The following is a 15,389-nucleotide window of genomic DNA, read 5'->3' as shown; positions in this document are numbered from 1 at the left end:
TAACTAGCATCTGCAAATCGATCAAAGAAAATAATTAGTACAAAGTCAGTGGTTTCCAATTTTCCAAATGACCACTCTGAAATTTGATGTCAATTCCTCATTTTGATTGATTAATACAATAGTACGACTATAAGAGGAATGAAGCCCTTTTCAATGAGAGGCCGATACTGAAGGTAGCCCATGAAGCCACAAGCACTTGTTCACTTGTGGATAAACTCTGTGTTCACAAAAATTATGTGGAAGCCTTTGTATTGATGTTTTAACTAATTTCAGTATTGGATTCATGCTCAATTGAGCTGGGAATGGTACACATACGGCATGTGGCTTAATCTCTCAAGTCAAGGCATTGGAACCCATTAATTCAAATTGTACATAAACTAAGACAATGCTGATCAGGAAAATGGGATGCTGCGTGGGAAAGACAAGTCTGATTTACAAGTTTTATAATCATCCCCAATGGCCACTTTTAAAAAGATTCTCATAATACGTGTGCTTTTTCTTTTATGTGACATATGGGAATCTTTTAATGGCTGTTCGTGTGGCTCAGATTTAACTGAGCCAAAAAGAAGGATTTGAGGACTTCAATTAGGATTAGAGGAGCAACATTTTAGTTGAGGACTCGGAGCAAAATTGGATAAGATGAGGAAGAAAAACAAGCACAGTTTTTGCAGCATCATCAACATTTTCTTCAGACGGTAGTTCATGTATTTCCCACAACAGTTAATCTATCTTCTAGATTCTTTTTTGACATTATGTGTAAGATCCTTATAGAATTCTCACTTGAGGGGATATATAAAAGGAGAGTGATCAGCTCTTAAATATATAAAAGGCCATGCAACTACAATTGGAATGTATATATAATAAGAAACCAAGTACAATGTGACATCAACACAATACTTAAGATCGAAAGCATGCATACATGACGTTTTTATTAATTGGAAAAAAAAAAAAAACAAAGAAAATATATTATTCCAGCCATGTTTGTTTTATTCTGAAATTAATATAAAAATCCTACTTCTTTATTGATTTAAAAAAATATATATCAAATGCCACAATATGCCTTGACGGTAAGGGGTGAAGTGCCCATGAGTTGTGCTTTAATATATTCTGACTGATCAAGTGGCTTATATCTTAAGGGATTGTCCTTGTCCACAAGCTCCTTCGGTATGTGTGTTACCCCTTTTTTGAGTGAAGAAAGCCCGAATGAGTATCTAACCTTATTTTCCTTCACAACGACTCTATGTATACAAGACCGTATTCTATCATTGCTCCAAACCTAGTATGAAAAATCAAATAAAACTTGGAATTAATGACAATAGAACTACAAATAAATAAATAAAAAACAAAAAACTAATTAATTAATGATATAGGAGAAGGATCCATGACATCATATTTTTGAAACAAGTTTTGACACAAATTTTCAATGGGGCCCACTCCATAAAGAATTTCAACGATCCGAACCGTCTATTTTTTAGGTCTTCATTAATGGATCATCCTGGTAAAAAATTAGATAAATCAGAAATCATTTACCATATAAGATTAAATGGTCAACATTTCAATTGTTTATTTTGTTGATCACTTAATCTTTGTAGGTAAATGATTTATGATTTACCTAATTTTTTGTAAGAATGATCTTTTAATGTAGACCTAAAAATTAGACGGTTTGGATCGTTGAAATCATATATGGAGTGTGCCTTATTGAAAACTTGTGTCAAAAATAGAATGTCACAGATACACCCCCAATGATATATATATATATATATATATATACATATAAGGTTTTTTAGATATAAGACCATTTTGAATACCCTATTTTATAGTAGGCCCAATAGGTAAATAATGTGTGTGAATTTTTTTTTTTCACGTCAGATAATAGCTTAGGCATAAATATGTAGATATTTACAAAAGATGTCATTGCTCCAATTTGAGCAATATTTAAAGATCCATGATTTGAGGCATTTATTACTTCTAATTTTGAATGTTTTAATTGATGAAATTTCATGATTCATACATTCAATTTAAAAAAAAAAATTGTTACCAATTATGAATATCAACATATAAACACTCAAATACAAAAAAAATTTAAACAAAGTAAGCCTTCACTTTGAGAGAAATATCACCAAATGTAATATCACCAACCTCCTTTTGAGGTACGTATATATAAATACCAACCTCCTTTTGAGGTATATATACCAATGCTTTCATCACCTCTTACTCAGGTAGAAAAATGTGAAAGAAAAAAAAGTATCACAATCATGGAGTGCTTGGTGTTGAAAAAAATAGAAGAAGATCGAAGGATGGATAAACACTGGTGGGACAAAAAATTTCTTTCAAAATTTTTAGTAATTAAAAATATTTGTGTTTTATGAGAATGAGAGATTAGAACTTGGAAACTCTTCTATAAAGTAGACAAATAGCTAATTGATAATTGTTAAAGGATAGTGTTATTGGCACTACAAAAAGGTCATCCAGCATGCAGTCCAATTTTTTAAAAAAACATAAGATAAAATTTGTACATATTGAAGTGCAGGCTAGGATGACCTTTTGGAGTGCCAATAACACTATCCTAGCTTGTTAAATAATACGTAATTCACACTATAAATTAATAATCACCTCAGCTGATCTACAAGGGATGCCGATCAATTAAATTGGTTTCACATGGTGAATTTCATCATCAAGCTAGAGAATTAATGTAGTTGTTGGGTAGACTAGTTGAAAGGGCCGTACAATTACCCACAATTCACCCAAGTTTGATCCCCTTCCCTCCAACTCAAAAAAAAAAAAAAAAAAAAAAAAAAAAAAACTAGCAAATTGATTTTTCATCTATTAAATAAAAAGAGGAGTGTGGGCTTAATTATAATTAAGTGGGATTTTCAAAGTTGCAACTCACTTGTATTACGTATGTATGTGAGACATGTGATATATATAGTGGTGAATGCAGTACAAATATACATATAGTTATATTAAATGAAAAATTATGGCATAAACATATGTACCTGAAATACATCACTTGCTAGAAATACGAAAGATGAAGGTGGGAGATCAACACATATCCATTGATCATCCTTTGTATTTACCTCCAAACCATTGACATGATTTTGACAGAGAATGGTGGAAAAGCTCTTGTCTGTATGACTAACTAGACTCACACTTTCACCTTTCTGGGGTTCTTTGTATTTTAATAATTTGAGAGCGTAAAAAGTCGATTGAATGTGATCATCATGATACTTCTCTACACCATAGTTCTCGAATACCATTCTCGTCACAACTTCATTTAGTTCTGCCACCACTTTCATATGCATATCAACACTGTCACTGTAGGCACAAAAAAAAAAAAAAAAAAAAAAAAAAAAACAAGAATTAGCTAGACAAGAATTGAAATGAACAATCCAAGAACATATGTTTTGAAAAGTATACCGAAACTGATAGTTTCCGTTGGGCCAAAAAATATGTGAGAATCTCTGAAGTTCTCCAGGGTTTGAAACATTATCAAGGAACATGGCTTCATAGGAAGGGTTCTTAGTAAAATAGCCGGCAAAAGGCTTGTCTTGGTAAGTATGCTGGGCTTTGATTTCTGTGGGGAAATCAAACATCTCTCTCAATGTACCAAACAAAGTGTTGTGAAGCTCCAAAGAGACTTTGTTGGACAGGATTGCAATGAAACAACCAAACTCTTCGAGTGCATGACAAACTTCTCTGCGAGCTGAATGCCATGAACTTGTCCCTGGCTTCCAGAAGTCCTCTGATTTGGAGAAATCTACCACCGGAATTTTGGTCACTGTTTGAGTGCTCATGGTGTTCTTTTTCTGCTCACAAGCTAAGTAAAAGATGGAGAAAGAATTGTTGGAGAAGAGAGATCTCCCAAGGTGATTAAAAGCTATGGAAAAGGTGGTGCATATATATATACTAGCCATCTGTTTAGTCGTTTGAATTGGCATATGAATTTTAAAGGAGTTATAAATTTCTGCAGATTTTATGCATTCTATATATGGATATTCTTATTGATTTTCATAAAATCCATCAAAATTTAAGGGAGAAAGGTGGAATTCTCATAGCTTTTGCTTTTTTAACAAAATCCATCAAAATCCAACAAAATCCACCACTTAAGGAAATCATTTAAAATCGATCAGAGTTTTCTAATATACCTATATTTCTATGGAATCTATAAAATTCTGAATTAATTGAATATACCTAAAATTCTGAATTAAATACACATAGATTTCTATGAATTTCCAATTTCTTTCTATTTAGAGAAGGGATCAAATCCAAATCAAGGGTGGATTTTAGAGGCCCAAATCCATGGATATGAAATCACTCCTACAACGAATTTGAAATCTCACGACCACTCTCCCTCTCCCTGCCGGCCATCACCTTTGCCACCGACCACCACCACCGTTTGATCCCCTCCATCCACCATGAATTTGGATTTGGTTTTGGATTTTAAATCTATGCATTTGAAATCCATGTATTAGAAATCCCTAGATTTGAAATTCTATTGTTTGGATACAAAATTTAAAGGTGAAGATTTCAATGTAAGAATTTTTTTTGACAATTTAATAATTTAAACATATGATTAAGAAAAAAAAATAAGAAATATGATTTTAATTTTTATATATTTAGCAATATGTGATAAATATTTAAAATATACAAGCAAACATAAATATAGGTTTAGTTTAGTTGGTTGATGGTCGTCGAGGTGGTGGTCAGAAAAGTCATCAGAGGGGGTGGCCAAAAAAGTCACTGGAAGTGGACGAAGAAGCGGACAGAAAAGTCTCCGAAGGTGGTGGCCGAAAAAGTCACCGAAGGTGCGACAAGAAAAGTCGCTGGAGGGGGTGACCGGAAAGGTTGCCGGAGATGCATCCAGAAAAGTCGTCATCGTCGGTGGACGGAAAAGTCGCTCGAGTAAGTGGTGGCCAAAAAAGATGCAAAAGGTGCAGCCGAAAAAGACGTCGGAAAAGTCGCCGGAGGGGTGGCCGAAAAATTCAACGGAGGGGGTGGCTGGTAGTGGTCGTCGGAGGTGGTGGTCACCGGAGGTGAGGGAGAGAGAGTGAGATTGTGAGATTTCAAATACCTAGTTACATATGGTATCTGAAATTCATGGATTTGGGTCAAATCCAAATCACTTCTTTAAATTAAATCCAAACAAATGTACAGTACTTGGATTTGGGCTCCCCAAATCCAAACAGCAACCCCAAAATTACATGCAGAACTACACTACAACCAAAAAGACACACAAATCAAAGAAAAGTTAGGCTAAATCATAGCTAACAAACAGCGACTCTCCAATCTAAAAGAATAGTAGAAATCCTTATATTCAACTGATACACTCCCACTAAGAAGTCCAGAATAGATCTCTTTCCCAATGTTCCTCCACACCACCCCTTATGCAGTCCTCAAAGATCATTCTATTCCTCTCCATCCAAATGGCCCACAATACAGCCAGAACACAGCACTGTCGCAGAACTATAGCCTTCGCTTAGCATTGCAAAGCAATCTGCTGGAATCACCCAGCTTACCCCTGCCTCCCTAAAAGAATTCTGCCATAAACGGACAGCTACTGGACAGTGTACAAACACATATGGAATTGATGGATCATTTTGTTCAAGTAAGAAGCAAAAGGGATATAATGATATTAAAATATCAAATAAATGCAACACCGATAACTCAGGTCGCAGAAGCCTTAACTTGACCACTCATTTTTCTTTCACCTCCTCAATCAATGGGCTATGGCCTTCACAAATACAATCATTACATAGTGTAACTAACGATCTAAAAACACAGGAAAAGCATTCATCCTGACTTCCCACAATCTCTCCCCAGCAGCTTCCAACAAATGCATTCTTTTTTAAAAATATTAGCATTTCCCAACCCATCAATTTCAATATCTTCACAGCATTTCCCAACCCATCAATTTCAATATCTTCACAGCTACAATCTTCACATTCAATTTTAAAGGGATAAAGAAACAGAAGATGATACAAAAAACCAACAAAAACCTTCTGACTGGAATGGTGGGATTGCAGTTCCCTTTGACCTGAGCTACATGTAATCATTGGCTTGCCAAGAATCAGACAAAAAATTCTGGAATCAAGAGGTCCAATTAAAACTAGCATGCCAAGAACCAGTCCATTCATGTTCAATTATGTGATCATTTCAGCAAAGCTCCATTTGTTTCCTACAAAGATTACGAAGGAGTACCCCTCCAATCTGACCTATCTGAAATTATTATATAGAGTTAAAGCCCTTGAAAACATAAAGGAAACTAGCAATTCCACATCAATAGCACCCTTTGACCACCAGACATATGGTAAATGAAAACCTTCCTTTCATGATTTTCCTTTTACAATCTCATCCACATCAATTTGAGGCATCAAAGAAACAGTTAGTGGATCCTATGATTCAGTGGACACAATTGCTAACGTAGCTATGAATATGCATTGGAGACGATCCCTTCAAATCATTGAAAACTGACCTAAAAGAACAAAAATCTAATTTAGCCCCACAAAGAAGAATATTTTCAAACTAGTCGTTAAAACTCCTAGCATGTGTTTTCCGATCCAACAAATCTACGATTTTCGGCAAGTAAAATGTGCAAATTCTCAACCAGCACAGGTGGCCCAGTGGTAAAAGGTATGCATAGGGCGAGATGTAAACTCGAACATCCTAGGTAGAACCCCCCCCCATCAGCGCAACACCCATATATAACTCCTACATATCCAAGATTTACGTAAGATCTTGGACCCGATAAGGGGCGAATCATGAGGGTTTTCCTCGTTACCCAAAATAAACAAGTAAAAGTTCACAAAGGTACTTTAATATGCAGAATAAGATCTCTCTTCTCTAACCAACTTGAGTTGGTCAAGTCATGATGTATTATAGTTCAAGGATAAATTTACATCTCACAAGATATAAATTATTAGTAAACTGAACAAACAAAAATAATATAATAATTTTATAGAAAAGTAAAAAGAAAAGGATTGCTTACGGATTTTTCCAATTTTCTGCAGGTTGCTTCTTATGGTGCGTTTGAATGAGGAAGTTTGAAAGTACGAGCGAATTTCAAAATTGCGAAATTGAAAGAATGGAGTTTAAAGTCCTGGAACTTGTAAAAGATCTTGTTTGGCCAACTTATTAAGCATGATGGAATTTAAATGCAATGTTAGTGGTAGAGGTGGGGGTGGAAATGCTAACAGTGATGTTGGTGGTGACAAAACTGACGATGGAGGTGGAGTTGGTGGTGAAGGGGGCAAGGTGGTGGTGTCAACGGTTGGGGTGGTAGTGGGAGTGAGGTGATAGAGGCTGGGACAGAGGCAGGGCTAGTGGAAGGAAGATGGTGAGGTGGTTGCGGCAACAGTGATTGCAAAGGTGAGCGTTATGGGAGCAAGATCATAGTAGTGGGGCCAGTTCCGGTGGCTGCAACAATGGTGGTGGTGGCGGTGGTTGATGCAGAATTGAAGTGGTGATGCCAGCAATGGAGGGGGTGTGGTGGTAGTTACAGTGGGGGAGGGGGCAAGCAACTGAAGCAAGGCAGGGGTAGTTGGGTGGGGTGGGGGTGACAACGATGGGGAAGCTAGTGACAAGATGGTGGTGACGACGACGACGGCGATGGTGGTTGTGGCAGAAGGGGAAGCGAGATGGTGGTATTTGTGGTTGTGGTGGGGTGGCGGAGTGGTGATGGATCACTTTTTTTTTTTTCTTAAAATATCGTTATACTGGGATTTTGGAAATGACACCTATTTAATTTATAACCTCTAAATTCCACATTTTTTAAACATTGAATTTCAAGATTTCCTTCTTGATGATACCAAAGAAGGAAATTAGAGATTGTCATTTCCAAAATTCCAACATTTTCCCATATACCGAGTTTAATTATTAACACATTGTTATTGTTTTCTACTAGAGGTACTCAGATTGGGAAGATCAGCATGCTTTTGAATGGATGGAAATAGGACTAAATTTTCATTCGGTGTGTCTGTTCGACAGTAAAATAATTTTTAAGGATATGTTCTCCAGCAAGCGTACAAATATAAATGCATATACATTACAGAGTACAGACATGTGTAAACATCAATTTATCATATTTTATGATTTTTAACTATCCGAAAGGTCAAGAAAGGGAGCTAGAGAACAGACAATGTAAACCCTATAAAGTTGATAAAAATATACTGAGAATCCACTTTTACCGTTTAAAAAATAAATTCAGACTACAAAAGGTTTTATTAAGAAAAAATAAAAATGGAGCATGTTGATAATCGTTAGCCAACTGCTAAGTTCATTCAATACGAAAAGTAAACTGTTTGGGGTGCGTGGAACTTCGAGTATAAAGAACTCATTTTATATAATTTAGCATAGAGGTTTGCAATGTTCAAACCTTGAGTTCAGTTTTCCTTAGAGTCTTAATCACAAATCTATCATCATGAGAAAGATAGAAGGTACTGCCACTTTTCCCTGGGGAAGAAAGCTCTCTTAAGCCATCATCACCACAAATGGACATCATGTACTCTGCTGCATCTAATTTAAACATCTCCCTTAAATTCCTGAAATGCAACTCTTTAATTAGGCAGAAAGAGATTCAAACATGCTTATTTGCATAGGATATAGCAGAAACATATTCTTGTGAGGTTACAAGGTGTATATGATAAAGACAAATATAATACATAAAGAAGAAGCATATACTGCATATTACACCAAGTAAACAAAAACATAAGAATGAATCAAATTGAGAAAATTAACTATTGAGAACGTTGAGAACGCTTATGATTTTGATGATACTAGGTAATGAGAACTATTATATGCTTCAAAGCACCAAAGCCCGTAGTCAGACACATAAGGAAAAACATTTCACGGTCAGAGGCTCAGAACAACACAAAGGAAAAAGAACCATTATGCCTTCTTGTGAAAGAGCCATTATCTGCCAATCTTTTAGTGTTAACAAAAGCTTTATTAGGACGTGGGCCAATAATAGTTTATTTTCTAACACTCTCCCTCATGTGTGAACCCAAGTTCCCCCTGATTGTGGGGCACAACATGTGATATAGTTGACTTAAATAGGGAGGCAGTGCAATGAAGCAGAGATTTGAAAATAAGACCCCTATCTTTGATACAATATTTGATTCTGTGAGTTTACCACTATCCCCAAAAACTTAAGCTATTTAGGCTTCAGTCAACACCCAACAATTACTTTATATTTTAACAGACTACAGTTGGGCATTGACCTAAGGGCTACTTGTGACTCCACAGGTCAGGGAATCTTTAGGTGTAGATAGGTATCACATGCTTACCTCATTAATATATAATCAGTACTAAAAGCTCTGCAGAAATCCACTGACAGAAAAGGTTAGTGTTATTTTCAAAAAATGGAGGGAAGTCTCTGTACCTGGAAATCAATGTAATTTACTCAAATGACTTTAATAGTGATCAAGTGGCTGATAGTTGTTAGGACACTACAGAAAAAAAAAAAAAAATTTAGTAGCAGCGCAGCAGGTAGTTACATGTGTAGAGGGAGAAATGTCGAGACAACAACTGTTGCAATTGACATATGTGTATTTTACCAATTTACCCTTATCATTTATCACCAAAAAATTTCATAAGTGAGGTTTCATAGATTAGTTCTTTTCCATAAACAAAACAAAAAACAAAGTCTGACAGATCAACCAAAACCGGAACTGGGGATTGACTTTATCTATTATTATGATGAAAGATAATAATCCACAGTTTAGGATTTCCATTCATTGAGACCTATGCAGACAAATATGCTCTCATTAGAAACCAAACAATCCAAATGCAGAAAGCTTTATCTCACTCACTTTCATAGGTTAGGCAATGTGCATAAGGCAACTATTACCTGAAGACCATAGGGCAATAATCTTTCCAATAGAAATCAATTGAATAATGCGGAGGTGTAAACTGAGATCCCTTTCTAGGAAAATACATCCTTATTCTGGCTCGGTCTCCAAAAATCAGAAGATCGAACTTCACGTACAGGAACTGGTGTGATCTTCCCAACAGTGTACCTGTGAACTTCAAACAGAATATTTAGTAAGTGTAAAAATTCCTATCAAAATTATAATACTTTGGCAGAGAATGGATCTGCCCAATTAAACTGAGATTTCATCTGGGAGTTCAAATTTATTTAATCATCATATATATTGCTTGAAAGTTATTCTTATTGTTAAAAAAAAATATAGCTCAAAGTGACAGTTTATGTTATATAGGTCTAAATTGTTAACTTATAAAAATCAGAAAAATAAAAATCGCACAAATGGACTTCCTGAAAATCCATTTCCTTCTACTTCCATTTTTTTAAAGGTGACCAACCAGAGATTTAGCCTGTACCTTCATCATCATGACCAAAACTTAGCAATTCCAAAAACATATAACCAAAGAGGATAACATATGGCATAATCCAGCCACCTGGGGATCATTAAATTAAGTTAACACATTACTGGCAGCCAAATGCTTATGCAATCCAATGTTCCACCAAGTCAATAATTTCAATTTTCAATTTTCAAACATCAGGTAAAATATTGAGGGCTCTGTGCCAGTGAATACACATGGAATAAGAAACATCAAACACACATGTGAACATGCAAACTAAAAGAGAATTTTTTTTTTTTTTTTTTTTTTTAAAGAATGCAAACTAAAGAGGATATTGAAGATTAAATGGTCATTTTTGTGCACATAAGTATTAATAGTTTGAGACTACAAAGGTGTGGGTCAAGCGATTTACCTGATACCAAGTTGCAGATTAAGCATCAAATAATAGCTTCTATGGCCTCCAAAAATGTCAATACATGACTTCTTTCCTTCCTTCACTGAAATTTTATTCTGTTGTTTACTTTTCTTTGACATCTCTGTATAATTCCTAACTCTCTCTTTAATCAACACCCCTTGCATGTATTCTCTCTCGTAAACAAAATTGTTGTTATCTTGTGTCTCATGATGACTTTCCTCGGAGGTATGGGACAATGTGCGTAAAGAGTCGTAACATCTAAATTCTCTAGCAGGATCCAAATGGGCCCAGTTTTTATCTAATGACATAGATTTGTGTGATATACGACTTGAATTTCTTAAAATTCCACCAATGGAGATTTTCTCAGAAAAACTGCGCTTAACACTTGGTCTAGCCTTGCTTTCTTCTGAATTTACCAATGATCCAGACAGCAAACTCTTTCCATCATCATATCCCAGAGAGCTGCACCACTTCTTTAAGGGCGGATGTTTAGTTCCAGCTGGATAGAATGTTCCTTTTCCATCTTTTAGGCCCCGACTCCACGTTCCAAAATAATATCCCCCATCTGAGAACCTATAAATTCCAGACCCATCTCTTAACCCATTTAACCAGAAACCATTTAAAAGATCACCATTGGCCCATTTCATGACCCCTCTACCACACATTTTCCCAGCTTTCCAACACCCAATATATGTATTCCCACTACTCCAAGAATACCTACCACTACCTTCATGTACTCCTTCCTTCCATGATCCTTCATAAGTATCTGAATTACAATAATGCTTTTTTCCAGTCCCATGCTGAATATTCATCCTCCAGGAACCCCGGTAAAAGGTACCATCAGATCCAGTAAAGATGCCATAACCATGAAGGTAACCACCAGAGAAATCACCCACATATTGTGCTCCTGATGTCCAAACTATCTGCCCTTTACCTGTCATTTTTCCTTCTTCCCAGTCACCCTCATAGACTGTTCCATCAGACCATGTGTATTTACCCTTACCATGTGGCAGAATTCCCTTAAAATTTCCAACATAGATGTCTCTATTTGAGAAGGCTTTCTCACTAAACCACTGAAGAAAAAAAAAAAAAAAAAAAAAAGATATTATTTATGGAACCTGATTACATTGGAAAATGAAGGGAGGAGAGAAACAGATAACCTGAGAATTATTACCTTTCAGTGTCCTCCATAACAGCCTATAATAACTAATTCATTCATCCTGGATATTGTTCACAAACTTCATCTCATACAGGCTTTCTAACTGTAGGCAGATCCATAAGTAGAATAACAAATAGACTCTTCAATCACCTTCATCATCTATATAAAAGCAGCAAGCAGGTTTTGTGACTCTGAACATAAAACATATCCATCAAATAAAGGCGATAACACAATTGTTTATATGCCAGATATTATATTCAAATGATGCTCTTTTTTCTATTTGTTTAAAGAAAAAAAGAGAGCATCATTTTTCTTATGCCTGTGCTTTTGCATCCTGGCTTCTGGTAAAGGAAAAGTTAAGCATCTTTTTTGAGTTTCTCTAATTCGTTTCTTTGTCATAAATTATGAGATATGTTTTAAAAGATTACATGCTCATCTATAAAAACTTTGATGGCTTGGAGCTGGCAGAAACTCAATCAACCAATTGCTAAATCAACAACACATCCAATTCCAATATATTTTAACCAAAAAGCCCTAAAACATTAGTGTAAAAGAATTTTTTGTAATTTCAAAAATCAAGATAAACTTAAAAATCCAACATTGACCTGCTATCCTAATCATCTACTTCCAAATTAAAATCATTGATCTATATCCTGCTTAACATCACCATATGGCATCATTTGAATGATAAAAAGAAAAATCCAAACAAACTACCAATAAAATGCACCTTCTTATTTGAAAGGTAGTTTCCACCCCCAAATTTTCCAAAGTTTCCAAACGAATACTAATAGCAGCATGCTTTAATTGTACAAACACAGTTTTTACAAAAAACATAGAACTTGAATTCCTAATATTCTAGTTATATGCAAAGCTTCCAAGTAATCTGATAATTCATATTCCAAAGATGTAGCACTGCATGCCAACTGCTACTTGCCCAAACTATAAATTATACAGCTAACCATTTTCTCGTTGACGGTAATCTTACAACAAGAACATGATCCTGTAGTTAACCAGATCATAGTTTTGAAGTTTTTCAAATGGTATGCAAATGCAATAATCAACTTCAAGAAAAGAGGGAATTTTCAGCTTTATGGGTTACTGCTTAACACATATCAAATGCTCTTGACAATAATTGAGTACCCATTTCAATGAAACTCCTATTCCTAATAACATTAGGAAACCATTAAAGCCCCACTACAGAAACCTGAGAAATTAAAGCTCTTTATATACAGTAATGAATTTTGATACTAATATCAACAAAATGAATTTAAAAAAAAAAAATTAGTGATTTAAATGGGGAATAACAAAAGCTCACCTGGGCTTAGATTTAAAAGTTGAAGCCAATCCCTCTCTCCAAAGAGACCCCAAAACTCTCAATGAACTGAGTTTCAAGAAAAAAAAAAAAGAATAATAAATAAAAGAATCCCAAAAAATTTCAGAGCCAAAAAAAGCAATAAAGAGCACGAAAAATTCCGAAATTCAAACCGACCTGTGCCCCAAAATTTTGACAAAAGAAAGTCAAAAACAAGCTAAAAATTCATTTTTGACAAAAAAAGAAAAGTGGAAACCGACTTGAATTGACACTTCTTGACCACTCTCTCCTCTCTCCCTCTCTAAAAACTGATCATTCGGTTTGAACTTGGTTTTCCCTTTTTTCCACCTGAGAAATGGAAAAAGGGCAACAACAGTGAACAGACAGACAGAGAGAGACCCTTGATTCCGCTGTTCGAATCTAGACACGTGTCACACATCTGTCACGCGGGATCCACACCCTCTTCTTCAAGCATCAAGCATAAATGTCTGCCGCCACGAAAAGCATACTGGCTGGGCTAAGATTGGGTGTGTCGCGGTGCACCAAACCCTTCACGTGGGGATTCGATTCCTTTTGGTCGTCTTCCGTAGCCCGTAGCCCATGTGACCTGAGAATTATTACCTTTCAGTGTTCTCCATAACAGCCTATAATAACTAATTCATTCGTCCTGGATATTGTTCACAAACTTCATCTCATACAGGCTTTCTAACTCTAGGCAGATCCATAAGTAGAATAACAAATAGACTCTTCAATCACCTTCATCATCTATATAAAAGCAGCAAGCAGGTTTTGTGACTCTGAACATAAAACATATCCATCAAATAAAGGCGATAACACATTTGTTTATATATGCAGGATATTATTTTCAAATGATGCTCTTTTTTCTATTCGTTTAAAGCAAAAAAGGCAGCATCATTTTTCTTATGCCTGTTCTTTTGCATCCTGGCTTCTGGTTAAGGAAAAGTTAAGCATCTTTTTTGAGTTTCTCTAATTCGTTTCTTTGTCTTAAATTATGAGATATGTTTTAAAAGATTAACATGCTCATCTATAAAAACTTTGATGGCTTGGAGCTGGCAGAAACTCAATCAACCAATTGCTAAATCAACAACACATCCAATTCCAATATATTTTAACCAAAAAGCCCTAAAACATTAATGTAAAAGAATTTTTTGTAATTTCAAAAATCAAGATAAACTTAAAAATCCAACATTGACCTGCTATCCTAATCATCTACTTCCAAATTAAAATCATTGATCTATATCCAGCTTAACATCACCATATGGCATCATTTGAATGATAAAAACTACCAATAAAATGCACCTTCTTATTTGAAAGGTAGTTTCCACCCCCAAATTTTCCAAAGTTTCCAAACGAATACTAATAGCAGCATGCTTTAATTGTACACAAACAGTTTTTACAAAAAACATAGAACTTGAATTCCTAATATTCTAGTTATATGCAAAGCTTCCAAGTAATCTGATAATTCATATTATACAGCTAACCATTTCTCGTTGACAGTAATCTTACAACAAGAAAATGATCCTGTACTTAACCAGATCATAGTTTTGAAGTTTTTCAAATGGTATGCAAATGCAATAATCAACTTCAAGCAAAGAGGGAATTTTCAGCTTTATGGGTTACTGCTTAACACATATCAAATGTCTTGACAATAATTGAGTACCCATTTCAGTGAAACTCCTATTCCTAATAACATTAGGAAAGCATTAAAGCCCCACTGCAGAAACCTGAGAAATTAAAGCTCTTTATATACAGTAATGAATTTTGATACTAAAATCAACAAAATGAATTAAAAAAAAATTAGTGATTTAAATGGGGAATAACATAAGCTCACCTGGGCTTAGATTTAAAAGTTGAAGCCAATCCCTCTCTCCAAAGAGACCCCAAAACTCTCAATGAACTGAGTTTCAAGAAAAAAAAAATGAATAATAAATAAAAGAATCCCAAAAAATTTCAGAGCCAAAAAAAGCAATAAAGAGCACGAAAAATTCCGAAATTCAAACCGACCTTTGCCCCAAAATTTTGACAAAAGAAAGTCAAAAACAAGCTAAAAATTCATTTTTGACAAAAAAAGAAAAGTGGAAACCGACTTGAATTGACACTTCTTGACCACTCTCTCCTCTCTCCCTCTCTAAAAACTGATCATTCGGTTTGAACTTGGTTTTCCC

At 35.2% G+C, this 15,389-nt stretch overlaps 2 pseudogenes across 1 annotated transcript; both read right to left on the bottom strand.

Moving 5' to 3' along the window:
• The window catches only part of LOC147279944 (putative 2-oxoglutarate-dependent dioxygenase AOP1), a 19,840-nt pseudogene extending 16,583 nt beyond the window's left edge, over nt 1-3,257 (bottom strand).
• On the bottom strand, nt 3,250-15,389 carry LOC147279943 (phosphatidylinositol 4-phosphate 5-kinase 8-like; annotated as a pseudogene). The gene is made up of 8 exons (XR_015123457.1): nt 15,229-15,389; nt 15,056-15,121; nt 13,207-13,810; nt 11,907-12,050; nt 10,730-11,797; nt 9,845-10,013; nt 8,372-8,537; nt 3,250-3,315 (listed from the first exon to the last, which is right to left on the bottom strand). The product of XR_015123457.1 is annotated as a phosphatidylinositol 4-phosphate 5-kinase 8-like (transcript).

Source organism: Dryas octopetala, chromosome 7, assembly GCF_963921425.1.
Source record: "Dryas octopetala chromosome 7, drDryOcto1.1, whole genome shotgun sequence".
NCBI lineage: Eukaryota > Viridiplantae > Streptophyta > Magnoliopsida > Rosales > Rosaceae > Dryas > Dryas octopetala.
This window is presented reverse-complemented; position numbering and strand designations above follow the sequence as displayed.